The following is a 24018-nucleotide window of genomic DNA, read 5'->3' as shown; positions in this document are numbered from 1 at the left end:
CTAGTTGCTCCGTTCTATCGCTATGATGCGCTACCTATCACTTGTTTACCATGCCTCCCATATTGCCATGTCTGCCTCTAACCTTTTTCACCCTTCCTAGCAAACCGTTGCTTGGCTATGTTACCGCTTTGCTCAGCCCCTCTTATAGCATTGTTAGTTGCAGGTGAAGTTGAAGATTGCTCCATGGTGGACAGGATTATGTTGGGATATCACAATATCTCTTATATTATTAATGCATCTATATACTTGGTAAAGGGTGGAAGACTCGGCCTTTTGCCTAGTGTTTTGTTCCACTCTTGCCGCCCTAGTTTCCGTCATACCGGTGTTATGTTCCCGGATTTTGCGTTCCTTACGCGGTCGGGTGATTTATGGGACCCCCTTGACAGTTCGCTTTGAATAAAACTCCTCCAGCAAGGCCCAACCTTGGTTTTACCATTTGCCTCACCTAGCCTTTTTTCCCTTGGGTTTCCGGAGCCCGAGGGTCATCTTTATTAACCCCCCCGGGCCAGTGCTCGTTGTGAGTGTTGGTCCAAACTGTCGGCCGCCGGTGGCCACCAGGGGCAACTCTGGGCTGGCCTACCGGAAGTCTGGACAATCCGGTGTGCCCTGAGAACGAGATATGTGCAGCTCCTATCGGGATTTGTCAGCACATTCGGGCGGCTTTGCTGGTCTTGTTTTACCATTGTCGAAATGTCTTGTAAACCGGGATTCCGAGTCTGATCGGGTCTTCCCGGGAGAAGGCCTATTCCTTCGTTGATCACGAGAGCTTGTCATGGGCTAAGTTGGGACACCCCTGCAGGGTATAATCTTTCGAAAGCCATGCCTGCGGTTATAGGCAGATGGGAATTTGTTAATGTCCGATTGTAGATAACTTGACACCAGATACGAATTAAAATGCATCAACCGCGTGTGTAGCCGTGATGGTCTCTTTCCGGCGGAGTCCGGGAAGTGAACACGGTTTCTGGGTGATGTCTGACGTAAGTAGGAGTTCAGGATCACTTCTTGATCATTGCTAGCTTTACGACCGTTCCGCTTGCTCTCTTCTCGCTCTTATTTGCGTATGTTAGCCAGCATATATGCTTAGTCGTTGCTGCAACCTCACCACTTTACCCCTTCCTTTCCCTTTAAGCTTAAATAGTCTTGATCTCGCGGGTTTTGAGATTGCTGAGTCCTCGTGACTCACCAGATACTATCACAACAGTTGCAGGTGCCTATGATACCAGTGCAGGTGATGCAACCGAGCTCAGATGGGAGCTCAATGAAGACCTTGGCCGTTGCTATGTTTCGTTTCATGTTGATCAGTAGTGGAGCCCAGTTGGGACGATCGGGGATCTAGCAGTTGGGTTATCTTCTTTTCTTTTGGCTTCGTCCGTAGTCGGACTATGTGTGTACTCTGAATGATGTATGATTTATTATATGTTCATTGTGTGAAGTGGCGATTGTAAGCCAACTCTTTATCCCATTCTTGTTCATTACATGGGATTGTGTGAAGATGACCCTTCTTGCGACAAAACCACAATGCGGTTATGCCTCTAAGTCGTGCTTCGACACGTGGGAGATATAGCCGCATCGTGGGTGTTACAAAGTTACTTCTACATTTGCTTATATTGCTATGCTATGCTAGTAGACGTGGATTGGGTGAGTGTATCTATGACAGATGTGAGATTGTTAATTAATGGTTTACTTAAGGTGGCAACTTTAAATTCGCATCTGGGTGGATTGAGGCAACTGGGGAACCCAGTGTTACCTGTATTTTTGGAAATCCCAGGGTACCGTGTGATTCTCCTATGGACCGCCACCCAGGCTCAAAGAGATCATGAGATTATTCATGCTAGAAACTTCCGTGTGCAACCGCAAGCTACTATGGGCTCTAGCATAGTTGAGTATGTTGTGTGACTTCTTTCAGTGGTAGACTAGCAGATGTAGGGGATGTAGGTTGGTACTGTCTACCCAGAGTAAAGAGTTAATGCTTCTGAAAGACTGTGTCTCGGTCATCCATTTCTCAAACACCATGTAGTGCGAGAATTACAACGGAGGAGATTGAGTCTTGCGGGGAAAAGTGCGCAAACCTCTGTAGAGTGTATAAACTATTATGGACATTTTGAGTATCTAGTACCTGGATTATCATGTGAATCTCATCATGTTCCTTAAGTTAGTTTTGTTGGGTTAATGATGATGCTTAATTGGGATTGAGTTGGAGGAACCTTCTCAATGTTTAACAACCACCATGATAGTTAAATAAAATTTATTCCTTTGTTGTAGGGAAAAATTGGCTTTATGCAAAACTGTAACCATAGAGCTTTACACCAGCCATATATGCATGTAGTGATAGCATTATTCTGTTCATTACTCTCTAGTGTTACATTGCCAGCATATTCCATGTGCTGACCCATTTCGGGCTGCAACATTCATGTTGCAGACTTTTTAGACGAAGAGTAAGGTGCCTTAGGTCATGATCTTATACTCAGTGATGCCGTTTGAGTTGATGGACTCGCTTATCTTCCAAGCCTTCTGCTGTTATCGTTATTAGATGGCCTTAAGCCATATTTATTGTAATAAGTTCTCTTTTGAGACATTCGATGTAATAAGTGTGTGATTGCTACTTTGTTATAAATCCTTCGAGTACTGTGCGTGCCAGCATTACTGATCTAGGGATGACACCAATGCACAGAGATTAGACTGCTTGAGGTCTGGTCGCTACAAGATGGTATCAGAGCACACGCTGACTGTAGGACACGACCACTAAGTTGAAGCCCTAGATCACTACTCTCTTCTCATTTCTGACTCCTCATCTTTTCTACTCTTTTAGGATGGCGGATGCAAGGAACAAGGTCACACAACCGGATGAAGATACACCTTTTGGAGGCCACTTGAAGGAAGTCACAAGATACCTGAACATCGGAGTACCAAGTTTCACCGGGACCTACATTGCCACTTTACCAGAAGAGGAGCATTGGATGATTCAAGTTCAAGTTCCAGGAAGGACGTTCGTGCCCGTCACTGAGCCCATAGAGTTTTCCTTTGATGCACCAACCTAGAGTCTAGGAAAGAGCATGGCAGCCCACATCACCATGGGATGCATTGGAGAAGTTTTCCACAAGGATCTCAAGGATACTATTTACCAGATTTGTGGGCGCCGAGATGAGCAATGGGAGATGATCAGCACCAGGAAGGATAGATCAATTGCAGCTTTCATCCAGGAGTTAAACCAGCACATTTGTCGCCAGGAGAACCAGATGTGCACATGCATGATAGATCTGAAGAAGGCTATGACCAAGATCACGGAACTAGAGGAAGAATTCAAGTCTACACGCGATGGATATGAGGAAGAAATGACGACACTCGTGGAGAAGAATGATGATATGAAGAAGAAGCTAAAAGTATTCATGGGATTTCCCGCGACTGGAGGAGAAGACGAAGATTGCACTTGCCCGGAGAACTACATCATCATCGACGACACCGACTCAGACCCAGACGATAGCGATGATGACTTTGTTGATGAAGCTAGAGCAGATATCATGAAGTGTTTGACCGACCAATTTTTCTAGTTGACCACCATAACAATAGTAGTATTATCCAATGTATATAGTATAGTCCGAGCACTTTTGTAACAATAGTTAGACCATTGTATGCCCTTGTTTGAATTGATTGAAGTGATACTGATTGCAATTGTCTCATGTGCATAATGGGTAGTGTTTTTATCTATAGACCTCAATCTATTCTCTATTCTCATCTTTTCTAAACCCTTAGATGCCTCCGAGACATGACAATGGATTTTCTCTCCCACCTGAGCTCACTCAGTTGATCCAGCAGCAGAATGCATTAATGCAGATGTTAGTCCAGAATCAGAATCAGGGGAACAACAACAACAACGACAACAACAACAACAACAACAACAACAACAACAACAACACCAACCCACCACCACCACCACCTGTTGATCACTTAGCCCGTTTCTTGAGGCTGAATCCGCCGGTATTTCTGAGTAGTACCAAGCCGATAGTTGCAGATGATTGGATCCACAAGATGGGAAGGGAGTTGACCACTGAAGGATGCACAAATGCCAAGAAGGTGCGTTTTGCCGCACATCAGCTTGATGGACCCGCAACATCATGGTGGGAGAATTTCAAAGCCACTTATCCCATCGACACTGTCACATGGGACCAGTTCCAGTAGGCTTGCTATACTGCCCATGTTTCAGCAGGAGCTATGACCATGAAGAAGCGTGAGTTTCGCAACTTGCGCCAAGGAGGACGTACAGTTGGCCAGTATGTGGATGATTTTAGTAAGCTAGCACGTTATGCCCCAGATGACGTTGCTACGGATGAAGCAAAGCATGAGAAGTTTCTGGAAGGACTGAACGATGAGCTGAGCATGCAGTTGATGGTGGCAACCTTCAACAACTACCAAGAGTTGGTAGATAGAGATCTCATGATTGAAGGGAAGCAGCAGCAGATTGACAACCGCAAGAGGAAGTATGGACAAGGGAAGTACAATTCCGGAGCTCAGCGGAAGCCTCGTTTTACCCCGAACTCGGGAGGACCTTTTCAGCATACTCATGGAGGAGGGAGTTCGCACAACCATAGTGACCCCAAGAATGGTAATGGGAATGGAGGAAGCAACGGACATAACTGTACCAACCCATCAACACCACCCAAGAAGGATCTAAGCCACATTACATGTTTCAAATGCCAGAAGACTCGACATTATGCCACCAAATGTCCTGAAGCTAAGAATGGAAATGGTAATGGAAGCTCTGGGAAGAAGCCTAACCCTTTCAACAAGGGACAGGTGAACCACATTAGCGTGGAGGAGGTTGAAGCCCAGCCAGATGCAGTAATAGGTAAGTTTTTGGTTAAGTCATTTACTGCAATCGTTCTTTTTGATACTGGTGCATCACATTCATACATATCAAGGGGATTTCTGGATAAGTATAAACTGCCAACCCAAGCCCTTAGGTCACCCATGTTAGTAACCTCGCCAGGAGCAGAGTATATGGCTAGTCTATGGTTTGATCGGTTACCATTAAGGATTGGTAACTATGTGTTCCCCTCAGACCTAATAGTATTGGAGTCGCAAGGACTGGATGTGATATTAGGCATGCATTGGTTATCGAAGTATGGAAGAAACATTGAATGCGCCAGTAAGTCGACTTTGCTTACTACCCCAGAAGGAAGAAGGATCAAGTATGTATCCTGGCATGTGCCGAAGAGGACTCAAGTAAATTCCTTATCAGGAGTTGTACAGGAGGAAGTACCAGTGGTGAAGGATTTTCCTGATGTATTTACAGAAGAGTTGCCAGGCATGCCACCGGATAGAGACATTGAGTTTTTGATTGAGCTTTTACCAGGCACATGGCCGATATCTAAGAGACCGTATAGGATGCCCGCAAAAGATTTGGAGGAAATTAAGAAAATGATTAAGGAGTTACTGGATAAAGGCTATATTCGCCCAAGTTCGTCACCTTGGGGATCACCAGTGCTTCTAATGGAGAAGAACGATGGATCGTTGAGGATGGTTGTTGATTATCGTTGATTGAATGAAGTGACTATCAAGAACAAGTACCCACTGCCGACGATCAATGATCTGTTTGACCAATTGCAAGGAGCTAAGGTATTTTCCAAGATCGATCTATGAACAGGATACCACCAGCTGAAGATTCGAGAGCAGGATATACCTAAGACAACTTTTACCACTAGGTACAGGCTGTATGAGTATACCGTTATGTCATTTGGTCTGACTAACGCACCTGCCTATTTCATGAACATGATGAACAAGGTGTTTATGGAGTTTCTGGATAAGTTCGTCGTGGTGTTCATTGATGACATTCTGGCCTACTCGAAGAATGAAGAGGAGCATAAAGAGCATTTGCGTTTGGTACTTGGGAAGCTTAGAGAACATCAGTTATATGCCAATTTCAGCAAATGTGAGATTTAGTTGAAGGAAGTTGGATTCCTCAGACATGTTATATCCGGAGAAGGAATAGCAGTAGAACCCACCAAAGTTGTCACTGTGACAAACTGGGAGGCACCCACATCAGTTGGAGAGATCCGGAGTTTTCTTGGACTCGCAGGATACTACCAGAGGTTGATTGAGAATTTCTCGAAGATTGCGAATCCCATGACGGAGTTGCTGAAGAAGGACACCAAGTTCAAATGGACCGAGGAATGTGAGGCCAGTTTCCAGGAGTTGAAGAAACGTTTGGTTACATCACCAGTGTTGATTCTGCTAGATCAGCGCAAGGATTATGAAGTATATTGCGACGCTTCTTGTCGAGGACTTGGAGCAGTGCTTATGCAGAAGGGAAGAGTTGTTTCGTATGCCTCATTATAGCTTAAGCCCCATGAGTTGAATTATGCTACACATGATTTGGAGTTAGCAGCCATAGTGCATGCATTGAAGACATGGAGACATTTTCTCATCGGAAACCATTGTGAGGTGTACACGGATCACAAGAGTTTGAATTACATTTTCACACAGAAGGAGTTGAATCTCAGGCAAATGAGATGGTTGGAGCTCATTAAGGACTATGATATGAGATTGCATTATCACCCCGGAAAGGCTAACGTAGTAGCCGATGCGTTGAGCTGCAAGAGCCATGTTAACACTCTCATGACCGGAGAGTTACCAAAGGAGCTAGCCGAGGATCTTCGCGAGCTATGTTTGGAGATAGTTCTGAGAGGCTATGTAGTAGCATTGGAGATTCAGTCTACCTTGATGGATAAGATCAGAGAAGCTCAGAAGACTGACAAGGAGATCACCGAGATAAAGGAGAAGATGAGCAATGGAAAAGCTAAAGGGTTTCATGAGGATGAGCACGATACCTTATGGTTTGAGGACCGCGTTTATGTGCCTAATGACCCGGAGATCAGGAAGTTGATTCTGCAAGAGGCCCATGATTCACCGCACTCGATTCACCCAGGAAATACCAAGATGTATCTGGATTTGAAGGACACTTTCTGGTGGACCGGAATGAAGAAGGATATGCGGAGTATGTAGTAGTATGTGATGTATGTCAAAGAGTGAAGGCGGAGCGTCAAAAGCTAGCGGGATTGCTATAGCCATTGCCGATACCCGAATGGAAGTGGGATAAGCTAGGCATGGGTTTTATCACAGGATTACCCAGGACTCGTTCAGGCTATGACTCGATATGGGTTGTAGTCGATCGTTTGATGAAGCTACCTCATTTCATCCTAGTGAAGACCACTTACACTAGTGCTAAGTTGGCAAAGATATACATGACCAGGATCATATGTCTGCATGGAGTTTTGAGGACCATTGTATCAGATAGAGGAACCCAGTTTACCTCAAAGTTCTGGAATCAGTTGCACGAAACTTTGGGTACCAGGCTAGAGTTCAGCACAACCTTTCATCCACAGACAGATGGACAGACTGAGAGAGTCAATCAGATTCTGGAGGACATGTTGAGAGCTTGTGCGCTAGATTATGGATCGAGTTGGGACGACAATTTTCCATATGCAGAGTTCTCTTACAACAACAGTTATCAATCTAGTTTGAAGATGGCCCCTTTCTAAGCTCTGTACAGATTTAGGTGCAGGACACCGTTGTTGTGGGATGAAGTTGGAGACCGTCAGTTGTTTGGACCAGATTTGATTAAGGAGTCTAAACAGAAGGTGAAGTTGATTCGCGATAGGCTCAAGGTAGCCCAGTCTAGGCAGAAGAGCTATGCAGATTCTAAACGTAAAGAGATAGTTTACGAAGTCGGAGATAGAGTTTATTTTCGTGTGTCCCCACGTCGAGGAGTTAAGCGTTTTGGAGTTAAGGGAAAGTTAGCGCCATGTTTTGTGGGACCATACAAAGTTTTGGAGCGTATGGGAGAAGTTGCTTACAAGTTGGAATTGCCCGAAGGTTTGTCAGGAGTTCATGATGTGTTTCACGTTTTCCTAGTTGAAGAAGTGCCACGCAGAGATGGCTGATATACTGCTGAGAGATATAGTGCCACTAGAAGCGATTCAGTTGGATAGTGATTTGACCTACGAGGAGAAACCAGTCAAGATTCTCGAGTTTGCCAGCCGAGTCACCCGTAGCAAGGTTATCAAGTTTTGCAAAGTTCAGTGGAGCCACCATACTGAGGATGAAGCCACCTGGGAGCGAGAAGAAAATCTACTGAAGGACCACCCTCACCTATTTTCTAGCCAACCCGAATCTCGAGGGCGAGATTCATCTTAAGGGGGGTAGGTTTGTAACATCCCAAATTTTCAATTTTGAATGTTATACGTTAGATCATCATTGCATATCATATTTTATTGCATTTTGGTTTGATCCTAGAAATTTCACGCAACTCAAGGACCCACGGAGAGAGTTGGGGATTTCGTTATTTTCTTATTTGAGATTTCTCAAATTTTGAAAATAGGATGATTTGATTTTAATTATTTTATCTTCAAATATTTCAATTATAAAAATAAGAGAGAGGGAATAAAATGACTTTCCCAAAATAAAGAAATATTGAGGATTTAATAATAAAGTCAAATAAGATTTATTCCAGAGTTTTATGGCTATTTTATTTGAATTAGGAAAAATGTGCGTTTTTCAAAATTGCATTTAGGGCCCAAATAAATGTTCTTCTTGTCCGGCATATTTTTAGAGGACGGGGAAAATTTATTTCAGGATTTTTGGAGTCAGTTTAGTATTTCATTATTTATTTTTCTGCGCGTCCGAATATTTAAAAATACAGCGAGCCGACTCGGGCCGCCGTGGGCGACCCGGACTCCCTCTCCGCCTGGCCTTATAAGTCGCCGCGAGCCCACCCAGCCAGCGCCCCGCCCAAACCCTAACCCTAGCCGCCAGCCGCCGCCACCACCGCCCACGCCGGAGCCGCCCCGCCGCCGCCGCCGTCTCGCCAAAGCCGCCGGAGGTAGCCGCCGCCATCTCGGTTTTCGCGAGAAAACCGATCAGTTTTTTTCTGAAACCCTAGATCCATTTTTTTTAGATCTGGTTCAGTTTAGTTTCTTCGGTTTAGTTTATTTAGCGAACACCCATTCGTTCGTTCGTTTTAACGAAAGGTTTTCTATGTTTAGCCGCACACAGCGAGCGTTCGTTCGTTAGCCTGTTCGTCCATTTTTCTTTTTCTCGGATTTTCTGCGATTATTTCTCATGGTGATTTCTAATCCGATTTTTGTTCTAGTATAACTTTTCGCTCGTTTGTCAGAATCAGGCGATTCAAGCGCCTAAAGTTTCGTCTCGAAACCCTCTTTCCGTCTAACCAACTCAAACAAGTTTTTTTGCTACTGTGAAATTTTACTTAGGTCCGGATTAGTAAACGAAGCTTGTTTCTTTCGCCGTTTGAGTTTCGTTGCTTCGTTTGATTTGATTATTTTTGCAAACCGGAGTTCTTAAGTTGAACTTTCTGGTTAGATCTCTTATTTGAGTTTCACATGCATTAGATGAGTGCTTATTGTATGCTTGTTTGTTTGCGATAGAGTACTCGGAGTGCGCCGCTTGCTACTACGAGTCTCTAGGTTTCACGGATCATCAGCAAGGCAAGTAACACTTTGATCATACCTCTTTACTACCCAGTTTTATTGCATTAGATCAATCCTCAAACAATTGCATAAGTAAGATCTGATTAATATGTGGGTTTTGGGAAGTAGATGAGGTATTACCTATTACCTGTTTTATTATCCAACCTTTGGGAGTTACTTCTACGTTTGCTTATATTGCTATGCTATGCTAGTAGACGTGGATTGGGTGAGTGTATCCATGACAGATGTGAGATTCTTAATTAATGGTTTACTTAAGGTGGCAACTTTAAATTCACATCTGGGTGGATTGAGGCACCTGGGGAACCCAGTGTTACCTGTAGTTTTGAAAATCCTGGCGTCATGCTAGAAACTTCCGTGTGCATCCGCAAGATACTATGGGTTCTAGCATAGTTGATATGTTGTGTGACCTCTTTTAATGGTAGACTAGCAGATGTAGGTTATGTAGGTTGGTACTGTCTACCCAGAGTAAAGAGTTGATGCTTCTAAAAGACTGTGTCTCGGTCATCCATTTCTCAAACACCATGTAGTGCGAGAATTCCAACGGAGAAGATCGAGTCTTGCGGGGAAAAGTGCGCAAACCTCTACAGAGTGTATAAACTAATCATGGTTAGCCGTGTCCCCGGTTATGGACGTTTGGAGTATCTAGTACCTGGATTATCATGTGAATCTCATCATGTTCCTTAATTTAATTTTGTTGGGTTAATGATGATTCTTAATTTGGATTGAGTTGGAGGAACCTTCTCAATGTTTAACAACCACCATGATAGTTAAATAAAATTTATTCCTTTGTTGTAGGGAAAAATTGGCTTTATGCAAAATTGTAACCATACAGCTTTACAACAGCCATATATGCATGTAATGATAGCATTATTCTGTTCATTACTCTATTGTGTCACATTGCCAGCATATTCCATGTGCTGACCCATTTCGGTCTGCAACGTTCATGTTGCAGACTATCCAGACGATGAGTAAGGTGCCTTAGGTCGTGATCTTATACTTAGTGATGCCGTTGGAGTTGATGGACTCGCTTATCTTCCAAGCCTTCCGCTGTTATTGTTATTAGATGGCCTTAAGCCATATTTATTGTAATAAGTTCTCTTTTGAGACATTTGATGTAATAAGTGTGTGATTGCTACTCTGTTATAAATCCTTCGAGTACTGTGCGTGTCAGCATTACCAATCCAGGGATGACACCAATGCACACAGATCAGACTGCTTGAGGTCTGGTCGCTACACATCTGGACCCGGGAAGAAGTCTTCTATCTCGTATCTTCTAAGCCCAACAGTCTGGCGCATGTATATAGTCTAGCCGTCCGAGCACCCCTCAACTATATATACCCATCCACCCCCATTCCATATGTGAGAGAGCCATCAGAATGTGCCTACACTTCCACTACTCATTTTTGAGAGAGAACCACCTACTCATGTGTTGCAACCAAGACATTCCAATCCAACCACAAGAATCTTGATCTCTAGCCTTCCCAAAGTTGCTTTCCACTCAAATCATCTTTCCACCATAGCCAAATCTGTGAGAGAGAGTTGAGTGTTGGGGAGACTATCATTTGAAGCACAAGAGCAAGGAGTTCATCATCAACATACCATCTATTACCTTTTGGAGAGTGGTGTCTCCTAGATTGGTTAGGTGTCACTTGGGAGCCTCTGTCAAGATTGTGGAGTTGAACCAAGGAGTTTGTCAGGGCAAGGAGATTGCCTAATTCATGAAGATCTACCCTAGTGAGGCAAGTCCTTCGTGGGCGATGGCCATGGTGGGATAGACAAGGTTGCTTCTTCATGGACCCTTTATGGGTGGAGCCCTCTATGGACTCGCGCAGCCGATACCCTTCGTGGGTTAAAGTCTCCATCAACGTGGATGTACGATAGCACCACCTATCGAACCACGCAAAAAATCTCCGTGTCTCCATTGTGTTTGCTCCCTCCAGACTCCTCCCCTTTACCTTCATACGCAATGATTTACATTCCGCTGCTACACTCTTAGAATTGCATGTGTAGGTTGTTTGCTTGACTAGTTCTAAGTTGCTGAAATCTGCCAAGACTTAAAATTGGGAAAAGGCTAGATTTTTATTTGGTCAAGTAGTCTAATCACCCCCCCTCTAGACATACTTTCGATCTGACAACCCTTATCTCCAGGAAGTTTATATTTAGCATTCATATGCTCAATGTTTTCCTTAGTTAACTCATGCATTTTTAAAATCAATTCATCATGTTGTTTAGCATCAAAATTAACCTTCTCCGAAGATGGAAGATGCAACAAATCAATAGGCACACGAGGTAGGAAACCATACACAATTTCAAAAGGGCGCATCTTAGTAGTAGAATGTAATAACGATTATAAGCAAATTCAATATGAGGCAAGCATTCTTCCCACATTTTCTTATTGTTCTTCAAATCAGCCCTAAGCATAGTAGATAATGTTCTATTTACTACTTCAGTTTGTCCATTAGTTTTGGGGTGACAAGTAGTACTAAAAAGCAGTTTAGTCCCCAACTTAGCCCATAAACATGTCCAAAAGTGGCTAAGAAATTTAGTATCACGATCTGAAACAATAGTATTTGGCACACCATGCAAGCGAATAATTTCACGAAAGAACAAATCAACAACATTAACAGCATGATCACTTTTATGACATGGTATAAAGTGTGCCATTTTTGAGAATCTATCCACAACAACAAATATGCCATCCCAAGGTAAACCTAAAACAAAGTCCATAGATATATCCTCCCAAGGAACACTAGGTATAGGCAAAGACATATATAAACCATAATGATTGAGTCGTGACTTAGCTTTTTGACATGTAGTGCAGCAAGCAACAAAACGCTCATCATCCTGTCTCATCTTTGGCCAAAAGAAATGTGTAGCAAGTATGCCCTCCGTCTTGTTCACACCAAAGTGTCCCATTAATCACCCTCCATGTGCCTCCTGCAACAACAAAAGACGAACGGAGCTAGCTGGAATGCATAGCTTGCTAGCACAAAACACAAATCCATCATTAATGACGAACTTGTTCCATGTTCTTCCTTCTTTACAATTCTGCAATACATCTTTGAAATCAGCATCATGCACATATTGATCTTTGATGGTCTCCAAACCAAATATTTTGAAGTCAAGTTGTGAAAGCATAGTATAGCGATCAGACAATGCATCGGGAATAACATTTTCTTTACCCTTCTTGTGCTTAATGACATTATGGAAAGTCTCAATGAATTCATCCCATTTATCATGTCTCTGATTCAGTTTAGCTTGACTTTTAATATGTTTCAAAGATTCATGATCAGAATGTATAACAAATTTTTTGGGCCATAAATAATGTTGCCATGTTTCTAAAGTCCGAACAAGAGCATATAACTCTTTATCATAAGTAGAATAATTCAGACTAGTCCCACTCAATATTTCAGAAAAGTATGCAATAGGTTTGCCATCTTGTAATAACACACCTTCTAAGCCAATTCCACTAGCATCACATTGAAGCTCAAAAGTCTTATTAAAATCAGGAAGTTGGAGCAAAGGAGCATGTGTCAACTTATCTTTCAATACCGTGAAGGCTTCTTCCTGTGTGGTACCCCAAACAAAAGGCACATCCTTATTTGTAAGCTCATTGAGAGGTTCAGCAATGGTGCTGAAATCTTTTACAAAATGCCTATAAAAACCAACGAGGCCAAGAAAACTCCTCACTTGTGTGACCATTTTGGGCACCAACTCTCGATAGCTTCAATCTTGTCTTTATCAACTTCAATTTCTTGTGGAGTAACAACATAGCCAAGAAAGATACTCAGTCGGTGCAAAAGGTGCTCTTCCCGAGGTTACCAAACAAACGTCCATCACGTAGAGCAATAAAAATAGCACATAAATGTTCCAAATGTTCCTCCAAAGATTTGCTATAAATCAATATATCATCAAAATAGACTACCACAAATTGTCCAATGAAAGCACGTAAAAGTTCATTCATTAATCTCATGAAAGTACTAGGTGCATTAGTTAACCCAAAAGGCATGACTAACAACTCATATGACCAAACTTAGTTTTAAATGTTGTTTTCCATTCATCTCCCAATTTCATGTGAATTTGATGGTATCCACTATGCAAATCAACTTTGGAGAATATTGTAGAGCCACTCAGTTCATCAAGCATATCATCTAGCCTAGGAATAGGATGATGATAACAAATAGTAATATTATTAATGCCTCTACAATCAACACACATATGCGACGTACCATCCTTTTTTGGCACTAGTATAATAGGAATAACACAAGGACTAAGAAATTCACGTATATAACCATTGTCGAGAAGCTCCTGTACTTGACGCATAATCTCCTTCGTCTCCTCTGGATTTGTACGGTATGGCAGCGAAGCATCGGGAATTAAGTCAATCTGATACTCAATCCCTCGAATAGGTGGTAATCCCGATGGCACGTCTTGTGGAAAGACGTGAGTGAACTCCTGCAAAATGTTAGTGACAGCGGGAGGCAAAGAGGAAGGCACGTCCTCGAATGAAAATAATGCCTCTTTGCACACAAGCATAGCAAACAGATTTGCTGAAATCTACCTCATCAATATCAAATTTGGTGGCAAGTAAGCATGCACTTTTTTATTTAATTATAGAAGCAACACTAGATAGTGGCTTCATTTGTTGCTCAAATTCTTTTGCCACAATCTGATTTTCACTCTTAGTTTTCTCCTATTTTGCTTTATAAGCTCTATTAATCTCATCTTTCAAAATGGAATCAGGAGTCATAGGAAGCAAAGTAATATGTTTATCCTTATGAACAAGAGTATACTGATTGTTTCTACCATGGTGTATAGAATTTTTATCAAATTGCCATAGTCTGCCAAGTAATAAGGAACAAGCTTGCATGGGTACCACATCACAATCAACATAATCAACATATGTAGAGATACTAAAATGCACACGAACAGTACATGTTACCTTAACCTTGCCGCTGTTGCTGAACCATTGGATGTAGTAAGGATGTGGAGGTGGTCTTGTGGTGAGAGATAGCTTCTCCACCATCTCCATGCTAGCTAAGTTGTTGCAGCTCCCTCCATCTATGATGACGCTGATGACCCACAAGTATAGGGGATCTAACGTAGTCCTTTCGATAAGTACGAGTGTCGAACCCAATGAGGAGCAGAAGGAAATGACAAGCGGTTTTCAGTAAGGTATTCTCTGCAAGCACTCAAATTGTAGGTAACAGATAGTTTTGTGATAAGATAATTTGTAACGGGTAACGAGCAATGAAAGTAAATAAAGTGCAGCAAGGTGGCCCAATCCTTTTTGTTGCAAAGGACAAGCCTAGACAATTTCTTATAATGAGAAAAGCGCTCCCGAGGACACATGGGAATTACCGTCAAGCTAGTTTTATCACGCTCATATGATTCGCGTTCGTTACTTTGATAATTTGATATGTGGGTGGATCGGTGCTTGGGTATTGCCCTTTCTTGGACAAGCATCCCACTTATGATTAACCCCTATTGCAAGCATCCGCAACTACAAAAGAAGTATTAAGGTAAACCTAACCATAGCATGAAACTACTGGACCAAATCAGCCCCTTACGAAGCAACGCATAAACTAGGGTTTAAGCTTCTGTCACACTAGCAACCCATCATCTACTTATTACTTCCCAATGCCTTCCTCTAGGCCCAAATAATGGTGAAGTGTCATGTAGTCGACGTTCACATAACACCACTAGAGGAGAGACAACATACATCTCATCAAAATATCAAACGAATACCAAATTCACATGACTACTAATAGCAAGACTTCACCCATGTCCTCAGGAACAAATGTAACTACTCACAAAGCATATTCATGTTCATAATTAGAGGAGTATTAATATGCATTAAGCATCTAAACATATGATCTTCCACCAAATAAACCAATTAGCATCAACTACAAGGAGTAATCAACACTACTAGCAACCCACAGGTACCAATTTGTGGTTTTGATACAAGATTGGATACAAGAGATGAACTAGGGTTTGGAGAGGAGATGGTGCTGGTGAAGATGTTGATGGAGATTGACCCCCTCCCGATGAGAGGATTGTTGGTGATGACGATGGTGATGATTTCCCCCTCCCAGAGGGAAGTTTACCCAGCAGAACAGCTCCGCCGGAGCCCTAGATTTGTTTCCGCAAAGGTTCTGCCTCGTGGCGGCGGAGTTTCATCCCGTAAGCTTGCTTATGATTTTTTCCAGGGTAAAAGCCTTCATATAGCAAAAGATGGGCATCGAAGGGCCACTAGGGGGCTCACGAGATAGGGGGCGCACCCAGTAGGTGTGGGCGCGCCCCCACCCTCGTGGCCAGGGTGTGGGCCCCCTCTGGTACTTCTTTCGCTCAATAATTCTTATTAATTCCAAAAATGACTTTCGTGGAGTTTCGGGAATTTTGGAGCTATGGAGAATAGGTTTCCAATATTTGCTCCCTTTCAAGCCCAGAATTCCAGCTGCCGGCATTCTCCCTCTTCATGATAAACCTTGTAAAATAAGAGAGAATAGCCATAAGTATTGTGACATAACGTGTAATAACTGCCCATAATACAATAAATATCGATATAGAAGCATGATGCAAAATGGACGTATCAACTCCCCCAAGCTTAGACCTCGCTTGTCCTCAAGCGGAAGCCGATATCGAAAATTATGTCCTCATGTTTAGAGATAGAGGTGTCGATAAAAATAAAATACGGACATGAGGGCATCATGATCATTCTTATAACAGCAACATGTATAGATTTTGTCATATGATTTCTTATGCTCAAGTCACAATCTATTCACAATGTCAAGTATTGATCATAAACTTCATTGAGAACTAACAAACTATAATCTCAGTCAATGAAGCAATTGCAATTTATCATAACATCAGAAAGGGTCAAGAATAGAGATTTTCAGCAAGTCCACATACTCAACTATCATATAGTCTACTACAATTGCTAACACTCACGCAATACTTATGGTTATGGAGTTTTAATCGGACACAGAGAAAGATAGGGGCTTATAATTTTGCCTCCCAGAATATTCACCTTTGGGTGCTGTCAACAATAATAGTTCATGCTAACTTACATCCAGTTGGATATATATATCAGGATCTTTCCAACACGAGGTGCTTGCCAAAGGATAAAATGAAAAAGGGAAAGGTGAAGATCACCTTGACTCTTGCATAAAGTAAAAGACATAAAGTAAAATATAGGCCCTTTGCAGAGGGAAGCAGAGGTTGTCATGTGCTTTAAGGGTTGGATGCACAAAATCTTAATGCAAAAGAATGTCACTTAATATTGCCACTTGTGATATGAACCTTTATTATGCAGTCCGTCGCTTTTATTACTTACATATCACACGATCGTATAAAGCTTATTTTCTCCGCACTAATAGGTCATACATATTTAGAGAGCAATTTTTATTGCTTGCAACATGACAACTTACTTGAAGGATCTTACTCAATCCATAGGTAGGTATGGTGAACTCTCATGGCAAAACTGGGTTTAAGGATATTTGGAAGCACAAGTAGTATCTCTACATGGTGCAAGGAATTTGGCTAGCATGAGGGGGAAAGGCAAACTCAACATGTTGGACGATCCATGACAATATACTTTAACTGAGATGTGAGAAAACATAACCCATTACGTTGTCTTCCTTGTCCAACATCAACTCTTTAGCATGTCATACTTAAATGAGTGCTCACAATTATAAAAGATGTCCAAGATAGTAAATTTATATGTGAGAACCTCTCTTTCTTTATTACTTCCTATTAATTGCAACGATGACCAAAACTATGTTTTTCAACTCTCAACAACTTTTATGCCTCATACTCTTTATATGTGAAGTCATTACTATCCATAAGATCAATATGAACTCTTTATTCTTTTTATTCTTTCTATTTTCTCAAGATCATAGCAAGATAGAAAAGCCCTTGACTCAACACTAATCTTTATTATATAGCTCATAGACTTGATTACATAGAGAGATCACAAAGCAAAACTCAAAACTACTTCATACCAAAACTTTATTCTACTAGATCTAGATATTACCAAAAGGATCAAACTAAGTAAAACGATAAAGATAGGAGTGTGATGGTGATACGATACCGAGGCACCTCCCCCAAGCTTGGCAGTTTCCAAGGGGAGTGCCCATACCCATGTGATTATGTCCTTAGAGGTGGTGAAGGAGTTGTTGATGATGTAGGTTGTCGTCCGTCTTCCAAGGCATAAGCTCACCATCATAGAAGGATGATTGAGTCTCCGGCATCCTCAAATCTGCAGCCAAACTCATCGTCTTGAATCTATATTCGTACTCACAGTTTTGGTTTTGCAGGTCATAGATCTGGGCTTGGAGGTGCTCGATTTTCTCATGAAGCTTGAAGATGGTCTCCCCAATGTTCTTGGTGTCCAGCTTGTGGTTGTTGGTAAACTCCGCGATCATCATCTGGTTGGCGTTAAGTCCGCGCTCCACCATCTGTTGGCACTTGAAAACTTGTTGTTCCATAGCTTCGAGCTTTGTCTCCACGCTTCCGATACGCCTTGGTCCCTCCACATCGCGGATGTGCAGCACCCCCTCACGCATCTCAATGGTTTGAGGGTGTTGTAGCACCTCCGCGAGATAGGGGTTGATAACCGTCTCGAAAAACTTGTCCTTGGGATCGCTTGGAGACGTCATGGTGCTCTAGATCTGTCAGAAAAACAGCTCAAAACGAAAACAGAAGATTTTTGCATGATACGATGGTAAAAACTTTCGGGAGATTATATAATGATTTTTTTACCGACCAAAAGAAGTAACATGCAAGAAAACGGAGTCCGGAAGGCACACGAGGTGCCCACGAGGCAGGGGGCACGCCCTCCACCCTCGTGGAGGACTCGTGTCCTTCCCGGATTACTTCTTGCTTTCCTAAATTCTTAAATATTCCAAAACGGACAAAAATTGCCATGAGAACTGTTTTGGAGTCGGTTTACTTACCGTACCACATACCTATTCCTTTTTGGAGTCTGGAACGTTCTGGAAAGTGTCCCTTATGTATTCCTCCAGGGTTACGGTTTCAATAATATTAGTTTCAACATTTATGGGATTACCTGAGATATAATGTTTGATTCTTTGACCATTCACCACCCTCGGACCTGTGCCTTCGAAGTTGTTGATTTTTATGGCACCGGAACAATAGACCTCCTCGATAACGAAAGGACCTTCCCATTTAGAGAGAAGTTTTCCTGCAAAAAATCTTAAACGAGAGTTGAATAGCAACACATAATCACCTACGTTAAACTCACGCTTTTGTATCCTTTTGTCATGCCATCTTTTAACTTTTTCTTTAAACAGCTTGGCATTCTCATATGCTTCGGTTCTCCATTCATCAAGTGAGCTAATATCAAATAACTTCTTCTCACCGGCAAGTTTGAAGTCATAGTTGAGCTCTTTAATAGCCCAGTATGCTTTATGTTCAAGTTCGAGAGGTAAGTGATATGCTTTTCCATAAACCATCTTATACAGAGACATACCCATAGGATATTATACGTAGTTCTATAGGCCCATAATGCATCATCAAGTTTTTTGGACCAATTTTTTCTAGATCTATTAACAGTCTTTTGCAAAATTAATTTGAGCTCTCTATTACTCAACTCTACTTGACCGCTAGACTGTGGGTGATAAGGAGATGCAATTCTATGATTAACATCATACTTAGCAAGCATTTTACAAAAAGCGCCATCAATAAAATGTGAACCACCATCAGTCATTAAGTATCTAGGGACTCCAATCCTCAGAAAAATAACTTCTTTAAGCATCTTAGAGGTGTTATGATCAACACTACTAGTTGGAATAGCTTCTACCCACTTAGTAACGTAATCAACCGCAACTAAAATATGTGTATATCCATTAGAGGCAGGAAAAGGTCCCATATAATCAAAGCCCCAAACATCAAATGGTTCAATAACAAGAGAATAATTCATAGGCATTTCTTGACGTCTACTAATATTACCTATTCTTTGTCATTCATCACAAGACAAGACAAACTTACGGGCATCTTTGAAGAGAGTAGGCCAATAAAACCGGATTGCAATACCTTATCTGCAGTTCTATCTCCAGCGTGGTGTCCTCCATATGGTTCGGAGTGACACTTGCGTAGGATCTATTCCTGTAAATGCTGACGTACACAACGTCTAATAACCCCATCTACTCCTTCTTTATAAAGGTGTGGGTCATCCCATAAGTAATGTCTTAAATCATAAAAGAACTTTTTCTTTTGCTGGTATGTGAAACTAGGTGGTATAAATTTAGCAACAATGTAATTAGCATAATCAGCATACCATGGAGCAGTACGAGAAGCATTAATGACCGCTAATTGTTCATCAGGAAAGCTATCATCAATAGGTAGTGGGTCATCAAGAACATTCTCTAACCTATTCATGTTGTCTGCAACGGGGTTCTTAGCTCCCTTTCTATTAATGATATGCAAATCAAATTCTTGGAGCAAGAGTACCCAACTAATAAGTCTAGGCTTAGCATCTTTCTTTTCCATAAGATATTTAATAGCATCATGATCAGTGTGAATAGTAACTTTAGAATCAATAATAGAAGGTCTGAACTTATCACAAGCAAATACAACTGCTAAGAATTCTTTTTCAGTGGTAGCATAATTTCTCTAGGCAGTATCAAGAGTTTTACTAGCATACTAGATACCATTTAGTTTCTTATCAACTCTTTGTCCTAGAAGAACACCTACAACATAATCGCTAGCATCACACATAATTTCAAAGGGTAAATTCCAGTTAGGTGGCTGAACAATAGGTGCAGTAATCAAAGCGTTCTTAAGTATTTCAAATGATTCTACACAATCATCATCGGAAACAAAAGGAATATCTTTCTGCAATAGATAAGTCAGAGGCCAAGAGAGTTTTAAAAGTCCTTAATGAACCTCCTATAGAAACTGGCATGACCAAGGAAACTTCCTATACCTTTAATGTCATTGGGACACGACATATTTTCAATAGCATCAACTTTAGCTTTATCAACTTCAATACCTCTTTCAGAAATTTTATGCCCCAAGACAATGCCTTCATTAACCATAAAGTGGCACTTTTCCCAATTCAAGACGAGACTAGTGTATTCACATCTCTGCAAAACTCGATCAAGGTTGCTCAAGCAATCATCAAAAGAGGATCCATAAACGGATAAGTCATCCATGAATACCTCACAAATCTTTTCAAAAAAGTCAGAGAATATAGCCATCATACATCTTTGAAAGGTAGCAGGTGCATTACATAAACCAAAGGGAATACATCTACAAGCAAAACTACCGAAAGGGAAACTAAGAGTGGTTTTTGATTGATCGTCTGCTGACACGGGTATTTGAGAGAAACCAGAATAACCATCTAGAAAGCAGAAATGTGTATGTTTGGATAGTCTTTCTAGCATTTGATCAATAAAAGGTAAAGGGTAATGATCTTTCTTAGTAGCTTTATTTAATTTACGGAAATCAATTACCATCCTATAACCTGTGATAATTCTTTGAGGAATCAATTCATCTTTATCATTAGGAACAACAGTAATACCTCCCTTCTTAGGGACACAATGGACAAGACTTACCCAATCACTATCAGCAACGGGATAAATTATACCTGCTTCAAGGAGGTTTAGTATCTCTTTTCTTACCACTTCTTTCATCTTAGGATTTAAACGTCGCTGATGATCTCTAACTGGTTTGGAGCCTTCGTCCAATTTAATTTTATGTTGGCATAGAGTGGGACTAATGCCCTTAAGATCATCGAGAGTATATCCAATAGCAGCACGGTGCTTTTTCACAGTTTTTAATAATCTTTCCTCTTCCTGCTCTGAAAGGTTAGCACTAATAATAACAGGATATATCTTCTTTTCATCAAGATAAGCATATTTAAGATTATAAGGTAAAGGTTTGAGCTCAAACACGGGATCACCCTTGGGTGGAGGAGGATCCCCTAGGATTTCAACAGGCAAGTTGTGTTTCAGAATACGACTCTGTTGAAAGAATACTTCGTCTATCTCCCTTCTTTCATTCATAAACATATTATTTTCATGGTCTAGCAAATATTTTCTAAAGGATCAGTAGGAGGCACGACAATAAAAGCAAGACCAATAATCTCATCCTTACTAGGCAATTCTTTATCATGGGGTTGTCTACGGAACTTAGTAAAATTAAACTCATGTTTCATATCCCCCAGGCCAATTATAACAACATCCTTTTTGCAATCAATCCTAGCATTAATAGTATTCAAGAAGGGTCTACCAAATATGATGGGACAAAAGCTATCTTGTGGGGAACCAAGAACAAGAAAATCAGCTGGATATTTAACTTTCCCACACAAGACTTCAACGTCTCTAATGATCCCAACTAGTGAAATAGTATCTCTATTGGCAAGCTTAATAGTAATATCAATATCTTCTAACTCAGCGGGTGCAATACCATGCATAATTTCTTCATATAAGGAATGAGGTATTGCACTAGCACTAGCACCCATATCACATAAGCCATTATAACAATGATCTCCTATTTTAACAGAAATAACAGGCATGCCTACAAAAGGTCTATGTATCTTAGCATCGGGTTTAGCAATGTTAGCAGCTTCCTCACAGAAATAAATAACATGCCCATCAATATTATCAGCCAAGAGATTTTTAACCATAGCAATACTAGGTTCAACTTTAATTTTCTCAGGAGGTGTATATGTTCTAGTATTACTCTTATGAACCACAGTTGAAGTTTTAGCATGATCGTTCATTCTAACAGGGAAATGTGGTTTCTCAACATAAGTAGTAGGAACAATAGGATCATTATAAGTGATAGTCTTTTCTTCAACTGTAACAGGTGCAACTACTTTTACTTCAATGGGAGGATTATATTTAAACCACTTCTCCTTAGGGAGATCAATGTGAGTAGCAAAAGATTCACAGAAAGAAGCTACTATCTCAGAGTCAAGTACATATTTAGTGCTAAATCCACGAAAAGCATCGGTATTCATAAAAGATTTAACACAATCAAACTTAGGTGTTATACCTGACTCCTTACCATCGTCGAAACCCCAATCTTCAGAGTTGTGTTTAATTCTTTCCAATAAATCCCACTTGAATTCAGTAGTCTTCAGCATATAAGAACCAGCACAGGAATTATCGAGCATGGTGCGATCATTGAGAGAAATCCGAGCATAATTTTTTTGAATAATCATATCTATTGAGAGCTCATGATTGGGGCATGAATATAACATTGACTTAATCCTCCCCCAAGCTTGAGCGATACTTTATCCTCCGTGAGCCCAAAAATTATATATGTAATTACGATCATGATGAACAAGATGCATAGGATAGAACTTCTGGTGAAATTCCAATTTCAATCGTTTATAGTTCCAAGATCCAATATCATCACATAGCCTATACCATGTCAATGCGTCTCCCTTCAAAGATAAAGGGAAGACCTTCCTCTTAACAACATCATCGGGTATACCTGCAAGCTTAAATAATCTACAAACTTCATCCACATAGATAAGGTGTAAATCGGGATGCAATGTTCCATCTCCTGCAAAGGGATTAGCTAGCAGTTTCTCTATCATACCCGAAGGAATCTCAAAATAAACATTTTCAGTAGGTACAGTAGGTTGAGGAGCAACTCTTTGCTCTACTGGTCGGGGCGAAGATTCCCCGAACAAGCCCCTCAAAGGATTAGTTTCCATAGTAACAAGTGACAGTAAATTTCAGCACACTATATAAATGTTTCCTTACCAAGTTCCAGTCACCAAAGGCGCTTCACTCCCTGGCAACGGCACCAGAAAAGAGTCTTGATGACCCACAAGTATAGGGGATCTATCATAGTGCTTTCGATAAGTAAGAGTGTTGAACCCAACGAGGAGCAGAAGGAAATGACACGCGGTTTTCAGTAAGGTATTCTCTGCAAGCACTAAAATTGTAGGTAACAGATAGTTTTGTGATAAGATAATTTGTAACGAGTAACGAGCAATGAATGTAAATAAAGTGCAGCAGGGTGGTCCAATCCTTTTTGTAGCAAAGGACAAGCCTGGACAATTTCTTATAATGAGAAAAGCGCTCCCGAGGACACATGGGAATTACCGTCAAGCTAGTTTCATCACGCTCATATGGTTCGCGTTCGTTACTTTGATAATTTGATATGTGGGTGGACCGGTGCTTGGGTACTGCCCTTTCTTGGACAAGCATCCCACTTATGATTAACCCCTGTTGCAAGCATCCACAACTACAAAAGAAGTATTAAGGTAAACCTAACCATAGCATGAAACTACTGGATCCAAATCAGCCCCTTACGAAGCAACGCATAAACTAGGGTTTAAGCTTCTATCACTCTAGCAACCCATCATCTACTTATTACTTCCCAATGCCTTCCTCTAGGCCCAAATAATGGTGAAGTGTCATGTAGTCGACGTTCACATAACACCACTAGAGGAGAGACAACATACATCTCATCAAAATATCGAACGAATACCAAATTCACATGACTACTAATAGCAGGACTTCACCCATGT

The sequence above is a fragment of the Triticum dicoccoides genome, chromosome 3B (assembly GCF_002162155.2).
Source record: "Triticum dicoccoides isolate Atlit2015 ecotype Zavitan chromosome 3B, WEW_v2.0, whole genome shotgun sequence".
Classification (NCBI taxonomy): Eukaryota; Viridiplantae; Streptophyta; class Magnoliopsida; order Poales; family Poaceae; genus Triticum; species Triticum dicoccoides.
This window is presented reverse-complemented; position numbering follows the sequence as displayed.